Raw genomic sequence first — 20,151 nt, 5'->3', positions numbered from 1 at the left:
TCGTTTCAGTTTCATGCTCAATAATAACTTCTTTAGCATCGGGCTTGAGAAACAGAACAGGATCCCAAGAGAAAGTTAATTCCACTGCTATGAAACGTGTGATTGAAGCTGATTACTGTTAAGCATTGTCCCTAATGGCTACCAACAAGCAGGGAACACACTGCCTCTCAAATATATACACAGATAGTGATGTTGGACACATTTGGGACCGATGGCCACACAGCAAACACATTAGTCTGTGCCTTCAGTACCTTTGGTTGTGCATATTGCGGCACATAGATAGAGCATATGAAGCAAACACAGGAACTTGTGCATAAGCCTTCTTGTGCCAACCATTACCCAGCTACTCATTAAGAATCAAACCAAACCTATCACCACGCATATTGCATGATATGATAGGTTATTTATAATGTGCTTAATACCCAGAGGTTTCTAAGCAGGGACCTGGGGAAAGAACCTGTGTTGCTCTCTGTCGTCTTGCTTCCAAGGCAAGCACATTGCCCCTGAGCTATCCTCCCGAGACAAAGTGAGGTAGATCATGATCAAGTGAGATAGATCCGGAAGCAATGAGTAGCATCATCTGTGTGCAACCTACATCTATGTATCAACTCTGACCCAGACCTTCATTCACCCCAATTTGATCAATGGAGTACATGTGGGATGGATAATAATGGAAGGTCTGTTTTTGGTGTGAGATATATATGGGATAACATACCCCATACCATTTGTCATCAGAATATTGCAAGTCACTGAGGAGTTCTGTGACCAAATAGAAGAACAAGGCTGAAGGTTGAGTTCCTTAATAAAGTCAGGAAACACTGGGGTGACTATCACTATCCTTTTTATGTAAGGTATGGGGTATTGTATCCCTTATAACACATATCCAAGAACTGTCTTGCCCTTTAAAACCTGGCCTCATGCATAATCTGATATAAGAGATATTTCAGTTGTTTATACATATAATGAGTAGGGAATCAGTTTGGATTAAACTGATGCACAGATTTTAATGTGCTGCAAATCAACTGTTTAAGCAGCTTGATGCAATACAACAAAAACCAGTTGTGCTATAAAATAAGTAAAACATGCAAACAGATTCTTGCTACATTTTGTTGAACTCCAGGTGTGCACAAAAGAATCACACTACTGCAATGAATGTGCACACCTCTCATTAAACTGGAACTCTAAAATCTTTCCATATACTGGATAATCTGTATGATCTTTGCTTGACTGTGGGCCTGATTTACAAAAGCGTTTGACAGTGTGACAATCCCTTTGAAAAGCGTGTTGCAAATCAGACCCCAATGTCTTTACTTTGATTTTTGAGTCCTGTTTTGCAGCATCGTGATTAGCTTTGCTCTGTTTATTCATAAATGTTAATGCTTCAGTTCAGCAATTTGTTTATTTAAATAAATATCTTATTTAGTGTGTCTGTGGAGCAGGCAACTGACATCCTCTATCACCAAACCTACTGTTGCCATCTGATAAAGAGCCACAGCTCAAGACGCTCTTGACCTATGTTAACGTTGTTGGTGTTAACTTCTCATTTACTGTGCCATTCATTAAATTATAAAATTCGAGCCCACATAAATATTTCATAATACAACTGGGCCAGCCCATCTAGATGTATGTTGCTTTACTCGACAATATTTCTGTTGGGATCTACAGCGCAATGAATTTCTTCTATGTTTCTTCAACAGCAAAGGGCAGGGTTACAGCTGGTGATCATCCGAAATAATTGAGAAAAATCTATTTCTCAGATCCTAGGATGCATCGGAGAGGTTGCAGAACTTCAAACGAAGAAAGACGTTTTGATAAGCATGAAAACAGTGAACTGCAGTACACGGGCGTCACTGCTTATTCAATGTACTCAGTTTTGTCAGCACCAATAGGATTTGTTTTCAAGTGCCAACAAAACATAAACACTAACTTTCGTCTACAAGCAAAACTTTACATTTAGTTAATGTGTGTGTTTGCTAAGTTATATTAGACGTCTTTTATTCTTTGAAAAGGAAAGCTCTGAGGCATGTCTGGAAGTTGGCATATTGTGCCCACACCATGGGTATCCAAACCATAGTCAGACAATGAAAATTGAAGTAGTGAAGTGATATGTGAAAAGTGGTACAAAATAAATTAAAAACAAATCTGGGCTGTTCTTTGGGGGTAGGTCAGGCTGGAGGAAAAGGGTTAGCATTTGTGACAGCCTTATAGTATGCTTATGAAGCCAAATTAGTACCTGGCGAGGGGGGTCTGGTGGCCTCCCAGCCAATGGGGAGGTTCAGAATGCAGGTGTTATCAGACGGTAATCCCACCGCCCTGAGCTTTCTCAGGGATGGTGTATGCCATCTCCCTTTGCTAGGGTATGAGTTAAGACTTTCCCTCCACTCTGCCCCATCCAGAGAATTCCCTCCTACCCCCACTTACCTTCTTTTCTGTCCATTTTGGAGCGGACACACTGGGACCACTTCTGTCACTAGCGCGTCCACTCCCAATCTGCAACAGGCCGTCCTGGAAAGGAAGAAGAGACTACATGTAGTCCATTCTCCCTTTCCATGACAGCCATTTTGTTTTTTTACTTTTATCAATTATTTTCTATGGCCACCAAGGAACGGGAAAACAGACTTCATTTTCCCTTAGCAGGCGACAATTTTTTTGACTTTTTTCTGCTCTAAAATGGTCCAGATACCATGAACTGCCTCAGATGAGGGGCCGTAACATCCTCACCTTTGTGTCCCCCCTGCCATAGACTGATTGGCCCTCGGAATTGCTGATTATGGCCAATCCGAATGCTGGCAGGTGAACACCGGCCCCCCTCCCCAAGGTCCATCTTCCAAGGTCCCTGTTTGTTCCCTTTTCATGACCAGATCCTGTGGTACCCCTCTAACCCTTGTTTTTCCATGGATGGTCTTGTGCCCTCCACCCCATCCCTGGACTCCCGTGATGAACGTTGTACCCCCCTCCCTGGTCCCCAGTGATGTCTGTTGTGCTCCCCCTCCCTGGTCCCCCATGATGTCTGTTGTGCCCCCCTCCCTGGTCCCCTGTGATGTCTGCTGTTCCCCCACCCTGTCCCTGGTCCCCTGTGATGTCTGTTGAGTCCTCCTCCTCCTCTCTTGTCCCCCGTTATGCCCATTGTTCCCCAACCCCCTCCCTGTCCCCCTATGATGTCTGTTGCACCCTCCCTCCCTGGTCCCCCGTGATGTCTGTTGTGCTCCCCCTTCCTGGTCCCCCATGATGTCTGTTGTGCCGCCTCCCTGGTCCCCTGTGATGTCTGCTGTGCCCCCACCCCGTCCCTGGTCCCCTGTGATGTCTGTTGAGCCGCCTCCTTCTCTCTGGTCCCCTGTGATGCCCCCCCTCCCTGGTCCCCTTGTCTGTTGTGCCCCCACTCCCTCCGTGCTTTCCTGTTCTCTTCTTTCCTGTTCTCCCCTCACCCTCACCCCTTCCATTTCTTCCTCCCCCTTACACATCATCACTGCAGAAGTTGTCTTGATTCACCATGGTTTCACCATCACCGACATGTTGTCAATGCTTGGATTTGACTTTTGGACACTTTGTTTCTTGGTGCCTCACCTTCTCAACTAGTACACTTGGTGGCCCTGTTTCATTTGACTTCATGGACACTTTGACTCTTGGTGCTCACCTTCTCAGCTCGTATGCTTGGTGGCCCTGTATCATTTGAGTTCATAGACACTTTGACTCTTGGTGCTCACCTTCTCAACTCGTATGCTTGGTGGCCCTGTATCATTTGACTTCATGGACACTTTGACTCTTGGTCCTCACCTTCTCAACTCGTACGTTTGGTGGCCCTGTATCATTTGACTTCATGGACACTTTGACTCTTGGTGCTCACCTTCTCAACTCGTATGCATGGTGGCCCTGTTTTACGCTGTGCCCATCATCATCTTGAATCCTTGCTTACATGTTCTTTTCCCTGCAATATTTGTGTTTTACTGACCTCTGCAACTGTATTCACTCTCCCCTCTACTCACCCTCCTTTTGATGTTTTATTCTCTGTTCCCTCCTCTTCTCCTTTCTCCTCTCTCCTCCCGCCTTTCTTACTTTTTTCTATGCACTTACTGTATCAGAATTATGCCTTGACCTAGTATCTTAAGGGCTGGGGTACTAATAGCAATAAGCCCCTTGCAGGGAGTATTACCTTGAGTTGTAATGCCCACGCTTATAGGGGCTTATAGCATAAGTAGTCCATAGATCAGGATTTCAGAAATTAGGAGGGATAAGGGAATATTTGCAAAAGAGCCGTTTTGGACAGAAAAAAGCGTTTTAGCAAAAGTAGTGTATGTTTGAGTTGAGGTCTTGGGACATGCTCAAGCATGCCTTCAAACATGTTGCCATTTATGCACCATAAGTATGTTTAATTCCTCCCACAAAACAAACACCAAAATACTAATTCTGGGACTGCCAAGACAGTTGAGCAAGAGTGGGCAAGTCAAGAATAAACTATGTGAAAGGCAAACATGGACTGAGACAAACAGTAATAAGAGAAGGTTGGGTCAGAGGTTTATCTTTCTGTGTGGAGTGAAAGCCTGCCAACTGTTTGCATGAGATTTTATAGGGCTAAAAGTATGCTTTTGGCTCAATGGTGGATAGGCATTAAGGGCTTCTGTAATGTCTGCAATGTCTTTCATTGTTAGTGTGAGTGCATTGAAGCAGTGCACAAGGGAACAGACATTCCTCTACTCATTCTAGGCCTCACATTACAATGAATTCCAGGTTCTATAGACCGCAAATCTGGAAAAACGAATGCACTCCTAAATGAGGGTGGGATTTCAACTGTGGCTCTTCTAGGAGCAATGTCGCAGACTGGGGTGCTTGGACGTTCTTGAGGCCTCCTGGGAACTCAATAGGAATGGTTATAGTGGCCTCCGAAAATGGATTCCTCTTGGGCTGTGGCTGGGCACTCGCAGTTCATCTGCATTAGCAAGCATTATCTATCCTTCTGGACCTGTACTCCATTTTGCCCTGTCCTATGATAATAGGGTAACAAAGGGATCATAGTTCCAACATGGTTGTTTAGTATGCTTACCAGCTTATATTTGCAAGTCTACTTTGGGCAATATAGTGATTTTTATTAACTGAGTGCTGCATATGTATATTCTTTTTTTTCTTATTATTTTTTTGGGGAGAGTAAAATGCCTACATCAAGCTGCATCGGCGTGCTTATCGTCCTTGTACGAAGAATCATGATTATAGTGTGAAACAACCTAACAAAACATGACTTGATAAGTTATGATATAACACAACAAAGTCAGGTACTATAACAAAAACAAAATTGAGTCCAAAAGAATGAACAAGGTCATAGATACAAATTACCAAATAATTAAAAAAGGGAAAAACACATTGGTGCAAGAGGCTTACGTATAGATGCAGTGATGGAGGAAGTGGGAGTTAAGGCGGTGTGTGCCTTGGTGGAGTGGACGAACATAATAGCAAAAGGAAGGCTTTCTTTAAAAAACACCCTTTAACATCAACATGTATGGCAAAGATGCATTTGGGTTCTATACGCATGGATCCTAACAGGCAAACATTGCATAACATGTGGCAGCAGATTAACATCACATGATGTAGCAAAACGTTTTATGGCATTTCAAAGCGCCAAGTGTCGCATGGGGCATAGAGCAGCCACATAGCAAAAACATGGCATAGCATAGCATGCGAGGTAAATAATAATGCAATCGAGCATGACAACACAGTGAAGGTGGATCAGAGAAGGTGCTTGGATGAGGCTAACAGGGGACATGTGTTAAGCCCACCATGATATGGAGACTTATGACGGGGCTAAAAGGTAAGAGGAATTTGACACGTAAGACTTTCTAGCAAATTACATTGCTCTGATATTTGTGAAAGCTGAGCTTTTCTTCCAGAAGGCATTCCTTCTAGTAAAGGAATATTGAAGGTCATCCCAAGAGGTTACTTGAGTGTGTGCAGAATATACAGCACTTTGCGTCATTAAGCATATGCTGCCTGTATTCTTTTTGAAGTGCTTGCTCCTTACTATTGATTTGATCTCGGTGTTACTTTGAATCCTCGTTCTGCATTGTAATACTGCCCTATTATTATTTCCTCACGACGATAGCTTCATTTTCAAAGCACCAAGTTTCAAATAAACATCACAAGAATATGTTTCTTTACCTCATTTCTAATTCTTTTCATTTTAAATCTTTGATGTTTATTGACAGATATTATATCATCATAATATGCAGGCAACAACTTAACATGGTGGTGCGTACATGTTAAAAAGAGGTTAACTTGCTTCTTACAAATGTATCCCATGATCTGCTTTTTGCCAACTTTTAGTTTGTTGCCATGCGTTCACTGGGACATTGATTCTAAATAAACTTACTTTGTTAGCTAGAACCATAACCATATGAACCGTTCAAAATGTAAGAAGTGAGCTACATTTTTCGTGGATTAAATCGATATGGCATCCATACATGTATTGCTGTAATTGGTATATAGTTATCTCCCTTTTATGGTTGATGTGGTTTAACTTACTTCTTTTAATTTGGCTGCCTGGCTAATTTATGATAGTTGACTACATTTATTCTGTTATGGATTGCTCTGATGAACTATTTTAATATGTATAATTAGTTGGGTGTGCATTTCAATGAATTTATATGCTTTTTCTTGTCTTTTTTAAAAAATGTTGTGTAAGGTTGACTTAGAGCAACCAGGATCACAATAAAAAAAAAAAATGTCACCCTTTTGGTTCTGTCAATTTAAAAAAATTATGGGACATCCTCACTTGATGGTTTTGATATATTCAATGCAGGACTTCTAAGCCTGCATTCTCTTATTGTATGATGTTGGTTCTGTCAGGTCAGCCTACCAAGTTGCTTTAAGATTAACATTGCTTAGACAAAGGTTTCTGTTTTAGGAATGCCTCTCTGGAACTGCTGTGTGCTTTCCTGAATACAGTACTTGCAAATACATTTGTGAGATCAGCCAACACACAATGCACATATTACCATGATACAGAACCTGTGTCTGTATTATCATCCCACAACACATGTATTTATCACACGCAGGCCAAACTAATTTCATCTGTCCACTCTTTCTATGTTGTAGCGGTCCACACAAACAGCACTGTCATGTGAAAAGTGTTACCATATTGCCCTGCAGTGTAGGCACTCCATTCAACTCCCAGAGTAGTGCTGAACGCCTAGTGATATACCGTGCTGAGAGTAAACCTACATATGATGTTATGCATTTAATGGGCATGGCTTTGGTGGTGTATTAAACACGTGTTTTGAAAAGGGAGAAGATACGGGAGCTGGGTTCTAGCTTCTCTGATAATGTGCCTCTCTTATTGTGAATTTTTATGACCACAAATGGCCTATAATTGTGTACAAGAAAAACACATTGATAATATTAGTACAAGATGTGCATAGCAGTGCAAGATTTTAACCAAGGAACTCATAACTCCCTATTTGTTATTACTGTTCGTCCACTCTAGTATCAAACCACATTGCTTGATTGAAATGTGTGCTACTGTTTGTGAAGTAAATCCAGGCTTTTTGTATTTTGTTGTCATCTGCATCCCCCAATCCACCACTGCTTGTAATGAAATGGCTGGTGAACAGCAGCTCTTTCAGAGGCCACTGATGTCCAACATCTTCCCTTGCCCCATAGCAACTGGCACACAATTGAAAAACCACCTTGAATTAAGCATTAAGAAAAGGTCTTAAGCTTTGATTAGTCATGTCCATTGATGGCAATGCATTTTAAGAGGGGTTGACCTTGAAGACATGAATTATCACCTTCCTCAACACACGGGGCACTTTATAGCCAGTTGTAGGGGGAATGACTCAAATAAAATCAAGGGGCTGGTGAGGTAACTCTATACTCTAGAAAAGGCTTATATAATGTAAACAATGCAGTGATGTTTGCATTTATATAATGCATTGTACTGATCACTGCCTGTAGACCTTTCTTAACCTCCAACAACTCCATCACCCTCCTCGGAGCACTCATACTGTCAAGGATTGACTATTGCAACTCCCTCTTTGCAGGTTCCAACGCCAGAAACATCAACAAGCTACAAATAATCAAGAATAATGCAGTCAGAGCCGCCCTCAACATCCCTAAAAAAGAACACATCTCCTCAGCTAGAAGGAATATCCACTGGCTTGCCGGTTTGAGATTGAATCAAATTCAAAACATTATTCTTAACCCACAAATGCCTCTCGAACAGCACCCCAATCTACCTGGCTAAAGAAATATCCAAAGCCCAATCATCTAGACCCACCCGTTCAGCCTACGCCTGCCACCTTGCCACCCCTAGGTTTAGACTGCAAAAAGTGTGAGGCTTCATCTTCCCTGTGATTGCAGCCAAACAATGGAACTCCATGCCCCTAGACTTGAGATCAGGCCCCTCCCTCTGGTCCTTCCGCAAAGGTCTTATAACCTGGCTCTTCTCCCAAGACACCTAAAGGCACCTCTACTATGCTCTGACCAGCACCGAGTACCACCCTCCTACATCCACCTCCCTCTAACAACTATATCCCACCCTGCCACTATTCACAAGTCAACCGATAAGCAATCTATCAGCCTTATCGATGATGTTGCCCATATAAATAAAACAACCTAATGCTTTTTTTACATCAGTCTAATGCGTGATGTAATTAATGCACTAATGTATGTAAACTATGTAAGCAACATTTGTAACCTAATACCTATGTAAGCTACCAATGTAACCATTCTTCTTAAGCAAAAAGCGCCTACATGCCTCCTGGTTAGTTGTGCTATTTAAATGTCAAAATAAATAAATAAATACAGTTATATCATGGTGAAAGTTTGCTACAGAGATTTTGGTTTGGTTTAATATTAGTCAAATAATTGTGGGGTTGATATGCGTTGCTGCTTTCATTTGGTGTGACTATGCCCCATAAAACATCTGGCAGAGAAATAAAAACAGAGACTTCTGAAGAACTTGCTAAACAAGATTATCAGAGGCTACGCAAACCCAAACACTGTAAAGTTGTTAGTAGACAGACTTAATTAACTACAGAGAAATACAATTTTAACTGAAAACAACCCCAAATTCCGTAAAAAAACACTGGTTGACCAAATGGGGCTGAACTGAGGACATATATCTGAAATTTAGCAAAGGATGATCCCCAGTAGCCATACTGGCATGGGTGGCAACAGAGGGATCAAACTAGGGACATATTTTGCCTTTTTGGAATTCTGTCTAATGATCACCTTTTAGGAGTCAGCCAATTCTCCTTGGCTAATAGTGCCGTGTTTAGATATGCTGAAATATGAGTGCGTGCACCAAGACTCTGACAGTAATCTGATCCTGAACGCGTATCATCATCCATCAGCTTTATTCAACATGAGTCATACAAGCAAAACACATATACAATACATAATAAATACATCTCTCATACATTTATCATGTGAAATCGTACAGATTTTTTAAGTTAAATGTAAATAAATACCTTGTTGAGTTAAACATTAAAAAACGCTTTTCCATCAATGCTTTCCTTCGTATTCATCCTCTGTGAATACATTTAGCTTCCCCACAAATAAACACCACAATAAAGGTAGATTTACACATGTCCATGGCTCCTATAGTAGTTCTTACTCCCTGATGAATAATAAAGACTTCAGGAAACTGCATCTCAGTTCACATTTCCACATGATATGCCAAAAACCGTTTCTGCAGCATTCCAGAACTTTTTAAAAATGTACTAATGTTAAAGTGCCAAACCTGAACCTTATATAAAGGCATCTTAAAAAGTGTGGACAGATACAATCTAAATAGTTCTCAAAACCAGCATTGCCCTTATTTAACCAGTATTCACGCTTCAGTGAGGTTTTTTGACATTCATCAATTAGATGGGATCTATGCCCCGCCGAACAGAGCAAAAGGCCAAGTAACAAACCAAGCCACGCAGTCGCTCTCCTTTTTGATCCCTATAGGGATAAGAATTTCAAAATTATTTAGAAAAAACACTGAAGCTGTAAATAGTTCTCTATTCAATTCAATGAATTCCAATGAAATTGTGGTGAATTATCACAAATAACGCTGTCCATAGTTGAACAAAATGATTTATATTGATTTATATTGAAAGTTGACAATCACTAATAACTCCTTAGTGAGGAAGCAAATATGTCACAGCATCGATGGTTAATTGACTAAACATGCCAATGCATTTCGGAGAAAAAATCTCCTTCATCAGAGCGACTCAAATACTGCATGGAAGCAATTTGTGTAGAAGCAATTTGTAACCAATGCATACAAAAATATCAAGTAAGCAAGTCAACATATTACCAATACAGTAAAAAGCATATCATACCAATTGTTGAAGTCGTGGTCGTGAAGAAATGACAGGAAATAAACAGAATAAAACAAAAAGCAAGCCAATTAGTGGGGTGAAAAGATCAATAGAAGAAAAAAGATTAGAGGAAGAAGAAGAAGATTACCTGAACGTTTAGTGACATATTCATAAAACAGGAAATGTCCTGTAAGGGGATGCTGAAATCCGATTAGCCACCTTGTTTGGCATTATGCTCCTGGCATGAAAACGTCTGTGAGCAAAAAATGCGTATTTCAAAAAACGTGTTCAGATGCTATGAGTCAGCTAAAACAGTATGGATAGTGCTCAGATGCTATAAGTCAGCTAAAACAATATGAATACCTAAAACACATACCAAAAGATCCGCCGGACGAGCGTTTCAAAGCAGCAACCAACCTAGGTTTAGAGCAAGTTTGGAATCAGGAGCTTCAGTTTAGGGCCGTTGCTAGGCAATAGAACTATTTATATCCTCGCCTCACGGCGCGGAATGTTTGCTTGGAGCAGGGAGGATCCCTTGTTAACTGCATTTCCTGGCAACGATGAAGCCGCGGCGTCCAAAGAGAAATGAATACGCGCCGCGGAAACATTATGAAAGCAAGTGCCTACTGGCCAGTTGGAGCCGCGGCGTGCATGTAGGATACATGCGCGCTGCTGATAAACATGAAAAAGGATGTCAAGCAGGAAATTAGAGAGAAATAAGTGAGAAATAGCAATGTGAGGAAATAAAACCCATATGATCAAAATGAAATAACTGTGGTACAGACAATTTGTCAGAAGTCGGTCAGCTGGCAGAGAGTGCCATGCCACATTTTATCAAACAAATCCAATTCAAAATATTAATAACAAAATTGACAATGGTGCCTCACAGAACTCATAAGGTGTCGCCATGGGTCACTTGTTCCCTGCATTGCCCTACTCGCTTCCCCTGTGCCTATTTACCTTCTTGGTGGCACACTTCTGTGTGTGCCGCCAACTCCCCTCTATCCCTGCAGCATCAGTTCCCACGTTAGTGGGTCGGAACTGGTGCTGTAGGGACCTTTTTTTGTAACTTTATTTTAATGTAATGGAAGTGGGGGACACCCCCATATCCCCAACTCCCATTAAACTGAACAAGAAGCGGTGGACACCCCCACAACCCCTGCACCCTTCATTGGTGTACAATACTGCACCTTTGCACCACACCAACATTTGTCAGAATTTTGGTACAGTGCAAATGTGCAGTATTGTATATGTCGGAATTTTGGAGTCGACATTTTGGTATTATACCAATTAGGTGATAGCGTACCATCTTGGCATATGCATTTTTAACCCTTGCCTTTGATTCACTGGTTATACTGGTAGGATTATCCCAAACTTTACGTAGGTCTGGATCCTTGAGCAAGGTCTTTAGATGTCTGCACCAAGTTATTTTGACACTACCATCTTTTGCAATGCAATCAAGCATTGCTTTAGTAAACTTAAATAGGAGTATAGTACACCAATATAAAACCGGTTTTATTGAGTAGTCATGCTCAACGTTTTGTAAATCAAGTTCTAATCTAAGCAGTTTTGGAGTTCCCCTGGGAAGGGCCAAGAGACTTTTCATACATTTATTTTCTAGAGTTGTACACTTAGCTAGATTGATATATAACCAAAGTTCAGGACCAAAAACTACAACTGCGTGTGTCTGTAGTTTGAATACCTTAAGGGAAGGACTAACTGCACCGTTTCCACGAATGTGTGCACATTTAATGTGTTCCATGATTTTTCTAAATGCATATGTGACTTTTCCAATTAGTTGTTCCACATGAATCTACTTTCAAATCTAATACCTGGATAATCATAGCTCGATGACCATTCCATCAAATGTGACTGACATTTTTTCCTCTTCTGCATGGAAGACCATTGATTAGTTTTGACCTGGTTAATTTCCAGCCCATTAGCTGCATAGTATTGATCGAATTATCTAAATTGCTCTTCAAGTCCATTCAGAGTTTAAGAGATCAAAATAGTGTCATCCACAAAGAGAAGTAGCAACATTATATCTTGACCGAAAGTTGAAGCATCAGTTGGAACCTTGATAATTAGGTCAATCACAACATTAATGAATAAGCTAAATGGTGACAGTCCTAACACACAACATTGGCGTATACCAAGTTGCACTGGAAATGAAGATGTGGTCACACCAGAAAGGTTCCATCAGAATGCTACCTCATTGTTGTTATATAGGATTATGATAGCTTTTATAAGGGTAACAGAATACCCAGATTCTTGAGCCTTCCCAAAGGAGTGCACAACAGACAAAGACAAAGGCTGATTTAAGGTAAAAAAAAAGCACATATAAGTTTACCTTCCTTAAAAGAACATAATTTGTTAAAATTCAAAATAAACTCAAACATTGATCAATAGTGCTGAGCCCTCGCTGAAACCCAGCCTGTAAATGATGTATAACTTTTCTATTGCATGCCCAATCATTACATCGACCAATAGGACTCTGGCGTAAATTGTACCCAATGCATCCAACAAGGGAAATTGACCTGTGGTTACTTATGTTGTCTCGTCATCCTTTTTTCTATATTGGGATGATCTCTGCCTTAGTCCTGGAAATCGGTACTGTCAAAGCAGCCGCAACAGCGTTGAAGAGGGTGAGAAAGAAAGGTGCCCTTCCTTATAGATGTTTGCCATTATTTTGACCACCCTTGGTTGTCAAAATACTGGCAAAGCTAATCTGCAGAACTAAGCTGTTGGCACAACTTTCAAGGAAATTCAGGTCTGCTTAGGGCATAGTCATACAACAACGTAGTGTGCCTGTAGTAGATCCAGGAAGGGGCTTCAAATCATAAAGAAAGCACATCACATTTTATCTCCACACCATGAAGTCCTCCACCAGATATATCCTGCACCAAATCAGCCATATGACTACCCATTCCACAATAGTGAAAAAAAAAACTATCTGCAAGCCCTTAGTTCAATTTGGTAACTGCCCTGCTAGACACTGATCCTTGACAGTATTGGTGAGCTTCTTTCACCTGCTTGAAGATGCAATCCTTGAATATTCCCTCTACACACTTCAAAAGCAGCACCAACTATAATGGGCAGCACACATTTTATTTTGTAATATCCTTAATGGACTTCTCAATTTAAAATACCTGTTATTATGCTGACACCATCACAGTACTGGGGCTTGTGTTTATTAGTCTCTGGGTTACTCTTCTTGAGATCACCAGTGAGATGGCAGTGACAGTGAAATGACAACAGTACTAAAATACCTGTTGTATGCGTGTTATTATGAGAACCTCCATCATAAATCTTTTACATTTCACCTCCATTACGTATGTTTCTATCACCAGTATGCAGAAAAATAAATCACTTTTCATGATTAATTCCAATCTCATGTCCAATGATCTATTCCATTGTGGAACATTCTTAAGTAGTCTAGTTTCCAAAACCTGTCCGTCATAACATACATTACTTCTAGAAATGGAGCATAGTCTCACTACAGCTGTCCCGAACTGTAATGAGATTATTTAGCCCACCTTCATAACCTTTAAAATAGCTAACAAATGTACCACAAAATAACTTTCAATAACTGCCCTGACATATTCCAAACAGAAAGAATCGGCCCTACCATTGAGAGACAGTGACAATCTTTCATCTCTAATCAAAGAAACTAAGACTATGTGAAGTCTCTGTAGAAAAATACTACACAACTTAGCCATTTACTTTCTGAAAGAGAGCAAGACTACTGATATTTGAAAAAAGCACTAATGAGCATGTATGAAGACAGGTACATCTTCTTCAAGTGAACACCAGAAACCAGGAACCTTTCAACAACAAACTCAACCACATCCTAAAACTGAGAAGTAGTCTTTATAACCACACTATCTGAACTCTATTACCATGCCCTCCCTTAGATAGCCCACCATATATACCCCTTAGCATTCTTAGAGAGCCCATATCTCTCCAGGGAAAATCCAGACAAGAACTATTCTAAAATATATTCCTGTGAAGTCATACCAGAGAGGGGCCATCAAAAGAAGAAGAATGGGAGATGAGTTCAGCGGTGTAGCTGCAGGACTGAAAGCAGCACGGGCCGCTGTGGCTTTCCAGCTGGGTAATAAAAGAACCAGAGCTCTTGCGTGATGTGCTGGGATGAAGCTACCCTGGTTAGTTTGGAATGAAAGTTCTTGGGGGTCCTAGCAAGCACAGTCAGGAGATTCAGAGGGACAAAACCTTCCAGCTGGATCTGTCATCTAGTTGTCCACATTCTCTAACAGTGGGAAGGAGCACAATATACAGTTTTTGCTGGTCTTCTGGAGATGCAGAGCTTCACCTTAAGATTTGGTGGCACATCAAAGGACGCTGGTGCAGAATGTCCTTCCTCCCTCAATCATCATGCCTTCCAAGAGTGCAGGTAAGGAGTTTCAGAAGTAGTCAAGGTGCGTGGGTAATTGGGTTTGCATTTATCTCCCCTCAGCTGGCACTGAGTGCACACAACACTCAATCACACACCAAGTATAATTGAAATTGAGGGTTCATCAGACAATGGCAGACCAAACCTCCAAACACGCACTCAGGAAGGGCTCTCACACAAAGGATGCAAATCCACACTATACCAGAAAGACATCTGCAAGTACCAATCAGAACGGGTTTCAGGTTGACAACAACCTCCAGTAATGGGATACAGCCATGCAGTTTCCAAAAGATGGACACCTCCTCTCACACAAACACAAATAAGGACAAGGGATAGTCACATACCCCTCAATCTAATTTCTTCAGAAATTGACGCCCATATGATCATCCCCATAAGAATCTGAAAACACAGATCCAGATTGCTTACTAGATGCACTGCAACGGTACACCCCACAATCTCTTGAAATACTCCTCCATCACTGCAAAGAAGAACTAAGTGTCACTTATGATCTCCAATAAATGGTTAAATACTAATGTATTTGCAAAATATTAGGACTAGGGCAAAATTGCCCTAGTACAAAAACTTATTAGTTCAATGCATTACTGCACAAGGGCATCTTACCCTAGTGCTAATACAGGCCTGCATTCAGAGACGTTTTTATGGGAGGGCAAACGGGGCACTTGCCCATGTCCCCCACCTTCGAAGGGGGCCCACAAAGCTAGCTGATCTGAAGCAGTAAGATTCCATTGTTCACTAGTCTTAAATAGCACATGTCAGGATCCTTTATGGGGTGGTGCTGAGGCTCCAAGCCCATTGCCTTTCTGTTTTGGCAAGTGCATTCTGCCTTGATTAATTCATCAGGTATTGCTTTCTGTGTTCACTGTGGTATACATAGTTTGTGTGTTCCTTATGGCACAGCTCTGTAGCATTATTTACGTCCTGTGGAAATTATGTTCATCATGTGCAATAGGCAATGGTGAAATGCATATTGATGAATTGATAAATTGAGTGCCACAATGGTTCAGAACTTAGCTCAGTGTGTGAAGCACCAATTGCAGAGATATGTGTTCATATGCAAATTAGAATATCACATTCCAGCAAGGCTGGCTGAGCCTTTCCTATGTCTGAAGTTTATAAACCTGCGTACATATGTACTTAATTTTGCAGAACAACATCTACTATTATCAGCAATTTACCTGTACCACATAGTGGTTGCTATATAAACTAACATATCATTCATATGGTGAAGGTCTAGAAATTGGTTTGTTCAGATGGGGTATTGTAAAACCAAGGCAATTGCCTCCAACGATGGCATAAACTGTTAGTCCAAGAGGTGAATAAGTATCCAAATTCAAGACTATGGAATGACAACGTTCATGTTTGTATCCTGCATTTGCCAGCAGATGATACAGTGATTCTGGTCAAATCATCTAATATATCTTATATGACTGTGCTGTTTTCTGTGAGGTTTGACTTCTTGCATGCTGCTGGTATCGTTTAGCCCATTACTTGATCTTTCTTCTTATGTAGGCCATTTTGGTGGAAGGGTTCATAGACAAAAGAGAGCGGACCATATGTTGCAGGCCTCAGGCAAGCATATTTCAAGGTCTGTGTGTTTGACACAAAAAAAGGTTTGCTTTTTTGTAAAAGTCAAAGGTTTGTATGCATGTTTATAATTGAAAATGTCACAAGCCATTGCTTTTGAAGTATTTAAAGCTTTAAAACACAAATGACAAACCCAGATTAAATTTGTTAAATCACATCGCTTGGTATGCTGGTTCTTATATACTTCCCTTGATGGAGAGAATAAAGCTATAATCATTCACATTTTGCCTAACACCCTTCTATAATATTTTGTTTAAAAATGGTCATGTTTGGTAATGTGATTTGTGTATTTTCCAAGTCCGTTTTTTTTAATAAAATGAGATTGTTTTAGTTCATGGTAAGAACTGGAAAAGAAAGTGTTCAAATGCAGAAATTGCAGAGTTGGCACAAATCCCAGCTTCACCCCTTCACCAATGCGTGATCCTGGGCATCTCATTTCATCTTTTATTGCCTAACCTCTCAATATTGGAAGTCCCTAAACCTTTCAAAATTGTCAGCCCTTCCAAGTGATTTCCTTTTCATGGTGTGATCTTCATGAAAGCCTTATTCATGGTTTCACTGTGTTGATAGTGAGCATATTTATATCGCACACCACAGGCATTTGTTCCTCTGATATCTAATGGCAACACTATTTGAAAACCATATGTCACTTCTAATCTTTGTCTGGATAAAGACACCTTCCTGGTAGCTTCTAATCTGCCTCCACTATCCATGATACAGTATGTGTAGCGGTCTCTTTCCTTCCAATTGGTGGTCTCTATCCATGCATGAGCACTTTTGCATTCTGTGAGGCAGCTAATGTGAGTTCTCTGTCTATTATGGGTTACATGTACTTTTACATACGGTCCTGCATTAATAATACATCTAACTTCCTGGATGTTATTGATAAAAAGTATCCTGTATGTACTAGAACAGGAACCCCTTTGTAGACTGCTAATGTTGGTTTTCAAATGCTACTTTTTTATCACTCTGATTAGAGCAACAATGAAGAGGTCAAGGAGACTAAAAGCGAGTAAACGTGCTTATTATGCTGAGAGACAGCATATCAATCTATAGGTTGTGAGCGCGATGGGTGGGGGGCGCAACCAGTATTCTTGATCCCTTAATTGCTTTGGTTTGGTGGAGGGGACCCAAAAGATGTCTGCGCCAAGCACCCCAAAATTGCTTAAAATGGCTCTGTCTGCATTAGCAGTAGGACATATATAGCCATTGGCCAAAAATGTTTCAAAATAAATATTTTTGCAACAGGGCATTGGTTGCCCTTCTGATAATACAATGCAATATTGCACTTACACAGATGCTAGGGTTCTCTAATATGGCCCCGGAAGGCAAACACTAATGTGCTTGACCCAACACCAGTATGGCCAAAAGCAGAATTCCTTGACAAAACAGATGCAAGGGGTACCACATCGACATTCATGTGCAAAACAAATGTAGCACAACAAACAAATGCCTAGGGCACCAAAGACAAATGAAAAAGTCTTACAAATCTACGAATGACTGAACAACCCTTAAAAGTAACTTCTTTCTCTTTTAGAAGGCATTCTACTCAAATCTTTCCTCTCTCGCCACAAGGTTTAACTTAAAGTTAACCACTCATCTCCACCTTTCGGGAAGTTTTGTACTCCCACTTTACATTTCCTTCATAGCATCATATAGTGTTCACAAACGAAGACATGAATAGACAAACACACTCTCACAATATGCTATGAGTTATCAAAAGGAATCTGCAATGGTATAAACAAGGCATGAGTAACCATTCATAACATCACAATAAATTGAACATGCATCTCTTAATTAGAACAGTGCAACATTTCCATAAAACATGGTAATGTGCTGGAAGAGAAGACAGGGGAAGGGGAAGAAAAGTAACAGCAGCTTTTAATTCAGTACTTCAGCCTGAGAAAATAATCACTGCACAATTTATGCTGTAAGAAAATATATCAGGCTTGAGTGCCACTGTTATCTCACAATATTTGCCAATGGAAGAACGGGCAAACGTGGCTAGGCTTTTGATTTCAGGGAGTAAAAGGGTGCGTTTGTTTTGCTGAGCTCCATTACATTCTGCACAATCAACATTGTGTTAGCCCTGCTTTTGCGGCTGAATGGGAAGTATAAAGTCACGTGCTTCCCTTTGACAGCCCTTATTTCGATTACATGTAGCGGCGAAGACATTATTGCTTATTTTGGGGTAGTGATTTGAATAAAGAAATTCCATGTCTGTGCGGTCAAAATGGTTGCTATTCAGAGTACATAAGATATTATGGGCCTCATTACGACCCAGGCGGTAGGGGGTTAACGCCACCGGTAGAGCTGCCGGCGCCATTAACCCCTACCACCTCATTACGGGGTCCCACGAGCAGACCAGGATGCTAACAACGGGCCCGTCATTAACAGGCCCATTGTTAGCATCCTCCCCATTCCCATTGAGCCCTATGGGGGCTCAAATGGGAATGGGGATGTACCGGGTCCGAGTTCCTTGAATGGGGAAATACCGGGCCCTCCAAGGTCAGAATGGCCGGTATTTCCCCATTCAAGGAACCCGGACTCAGTACCTGGTACTAAAAGCGGCATGGCTACCTCCATAATCGGAATGAGGCCCAATGTCTTTAATGTCTGAGAGGGGGGCCATCGCACTCAATACGAGTAAAAAAAATGCTTGACATAGTCAACTGACACAGGCCTTGTTTGACAATTTGCTGTTTGCTTATTGCCACCTGTCAATAGAGATCTTAAGGACCACACCTTTCAGCTTCCACTCTGACCCCAATAAGCAGATCCGTCTCCCGTCTCCTAGCCATTCACCAACCAATCTCAGATGCCCCAGGAAGCACCAACAACAAGGAAAACCCAAGAAAGAGCCATCTACAGCTGGTGTGCAGCTGCATGTAACACCTCTGCCCTAGTCTCATCCTCCTATACATTTCTGTGACTCTCACATCAGCATTCCTTTTCTCCCAAATGCCCTTTCTGTACGTTTCCCTTTGCCAACAATTCAGCACAGTTCTCTGATAAATGCAACAGTCAGGAATTATTCACACCTTCGCTCTTCATAACCAGAAGGCAGTGACACATTGCTACGCTGCTTCCTTCCCTGTCGCACACTCCATTGCGTACTTCATCATGTTTCAATTACATGCAGACTTTCTTCCCCCATGGTGTGCTTCTATTATCCACTATGTTCTCTCCTTCAATACTTAAACCTGCAGCACATGATGATATTAGAACAAAACAGCATTGTGCTATTAAAGTTCTTTAAACGGGCAATAACAAGACACCTCTCTTGTCTTCACCGTCCTATGGCATACAATTCCATGCGCACTGATGAACTTTAAGAATTAGCCACTGTGTACATGTGTCCAGAATATCCTGCTTGCATCCTAATTTTCATGCATAACACAATTCAAACAAACCTCAAATTAAACTATGGCTTCCTGTTCAGTGTTAACATACCTGCTGATGAAAGCTCATTTTTCAATTTCTGTGTATCAAAACACCCCATCAACATTACATGCTGCATCCCACAAAAGTCAACTCTCCAGTCTTGGCTATTGAACAGCTTCTTGAGATGCATGGCAAAGAGATCTTGAATTCTCCTTCCTACCATATTTGATGAGATTCAGATTTGGTCCTTATACTCCAGGACAAAGAAAACAGTGATCAACCAAATGTCAGAAAATGGCTGAACAAAGTCTGTGAGTGTACATACCTCAGTACCCTTTGGATGAATGTCAGCAACACTGAGGTATTTCTGTTTGGCACCACTAATGCGATTTCTGTCCTACTCCTCAACATGAGACTTTCATTTATAGCAATAGCTATAGCGAGGAACTCGAG

General features: G+C 41.1%; 1 long non-coding RNA gene across 1 annotated transcript; it reads right to left on the bottom strand.

The window, feature by feature from the left end:
- Positions 1-9,463: 9,463 nt before the first annotated feature.
- On the bottom strand, positions 9,464-10,800 carry LOC138493217 (uncharacterized). Its single transcript, XR_011276314.1, has 3 exons — positions 10,672-10,800; positions 10,444-10,548; positions 9,464-10,212 (listed from the first exon to the last, which is right to left on the bottom strand). It is a non-coding gene; the product is annotated as an uncharacterized lncRNA (long non-coding RNA).
- Positions 10,801-20,151: the final 9,351 nt, after the last annotated feature.

This window comes from Ambystoma mexicanum, chromosome 10 (genome assembly GCF_040938575.1).
Source record: "Ambystoma mexicanum isolate Mex_15411 chromosome 10, UKY_AmexF1_1, whole genome shotgun sequence".
NCBI lineage: Eukaryota > Metazoa > Chordata > Amphibia > Caudata > Ambystomatidae > Ambystoma > Ambystoma mexicanum.
Note: the sequence above shows the minus strand (reverse complement) of the source record. Positions and strands in the feature narration are given on the sequence as shown.